Genomic DNA, 2,017 nt, shown 5'->3' with positions numbered 1-2,017 from the left:
ATTCTTACCCAATAACCGGTAATGAATTTCCTCTCTTGGAATCCTCAGCGAGTCATCCTTGATATGTTCACCCTAACTAATGACGGATGTTCTCTTTGTCAGATCTTTATTATCTCCTTACCCAGTAACAGGTAGTAGATAATATATTGATGCTCCTCCTGTGTTGAAGTTCATTTCTCCCTAGTTGAGTTGAGTGAGCATTTCCTTAGTGAAATCGATTTCCCCTGCATGATTTGAGTACCTCAGTTGTATCCCGACTTACTCGTATCCCCTGCAGATGTTGTTGTTTCCCCGGCTGAGTCTTTCCATTTTTGTGGAATCCCTCTAGTTCCCCAGTAGTTTTAAGTCGTAGTCTGGCCTACGCCTCTGTTTTTATCCCCCAGAGTCTCTGTCTCCCCAGCGAGCTTTCCTTATGGAATGCATTATGCTCCTGTGGATTTTCGGTCTCTCTGATTTCTTTTCCCTTTGTGGAAATATTTCCGCACAGAGCATTAACTTTTGCATTCACATCATATCCATCATGAGGTCTCTTAGGGACCAAAATTTGTTTCTATATGTTCTTATTTAAACCAATTCTATTGAGTCGAGCCGAAAATTTTAACCTTCACCTCCTCAGTTAGAATATCCTTAAATAGGGGCAGTTGTAAGACCCCAATTTTGACCCTAAGATTTTACCTCCTCAGTGATTTTACTGAAATGGTAAACATGGGAATGAGGCTTGAAGAAGGTGTCCGAGAGGGACGATTGTCAAAAGAGGAGGTATCGTCAAGCAAGAGATACGACAGTAATTTTGGGAAGAAAAGAGACAGTAAAGATAACACAATAACTAGTGGGAGGAATAACCACAACAATAATACCAACAATCATCAACAAATTCCAGAACCACTCCCATGGTGGTACAAGCCTCTTTTGACCTAATTACTATGACCTATGCAGAGCTTTATCTATCGTTGGTTCTCAAGAACCTACTCCAACCGAGAAATCCGCCACAAATTCCAGAACCACTCCCATGGTGGTACAAGCCTGACCTCCGTTGTGCCTTTCATCAAGGAGCACCCGGACACGACATTGAGAACTGCTATCTGCTCAAATATGAAGTTCAGAAGCTAGTGAAAAGTGGAATGGTGTCCTTTGAAGATCGTGCACCTAATGTGAAAGCAAACCCACTGCCAGCCCATGGAAATTCATCTGTTAATATGGTAGACGGTTGTCCTGGGGAGTTCAAAGTGTTTGATGTTCGTTTCATCCGAAGGTCTTTGGTGACGATGCATAAGGACATTTGTATGGTGAGCGATTATGAGCATGACCATGTTGGTTGTGCTATCAGCAGTGTTAACCCGAGGGGTTGTATGATTGTGAAAAGAGACATCCATCGGTTGATGGATGAGGGTATGATTCAGATTGTCCAATCCCATCATGTAGATGACGATGTGAATGTGATCGTTCCAGTGTTCAAGAATCCAGAAAGAATAATAATTCAGTATGACAACAGTAACAGTAACACTATCAGTCAAAGATCGGTATCATCGTTGGTCATACGGTTAGCGGGCCTAGTCCCGTATTCATCCGATAAGGCTGTTCCATATTAGTATAATGCAACTATGGTGAAGAATGGTCAAGAGGTTCCATTGCCTAAGACCAGTTCTATCGTGAGCATTGTTGATGTTACTAAGGTGACCCGTAGCAGTCGAGTGTTTGGGTCGGTGTTCCCAAAAGTTGTAGAAGATTCAACAGTTGGTAAGAAGGTGGAAGTGCCTGCAGTAGATCCAGTTAGTGCTTCAAAGCGTCAGTCTGGTGAATCCAACAATTTGAAGACTAATGATGATGATGAGGTGCTTTAGTTGATAAAGAAGAGTGATTTTAATATGGTGGAGCAGCTGCTACAAACCCGCCTCAAAGATTTCAGTATTGTCTCTGCTTATGAATTCAGAAGCGCACAGAGAAGCACGACAGAGAGTTCTAGAGAAAGCATTCGTGGAACATGATGTTATGGTGGATCAGTTTGATAATATTATGC

The sequence above is a fragment of the Lathyrus oleraceus genome, chromosome 1 (genome assembly GCF_024323335.1).
Source record: "Lathyrus oleraceus cultivar Zhongwan6 chromosome 1, CAAS_Psat_ZW6_1.0, whole genome shotgun sequence".
Taxonomy (NCBI): Eukaryota; Viridiplantae; Streptophyta; class Magnoliopsida; order Fabales; family Fabaceae; genus Lathyrus; species Lathyrus oleraceus.
This window is presented reverse-complemented; position numbering follows the sequence as displayed.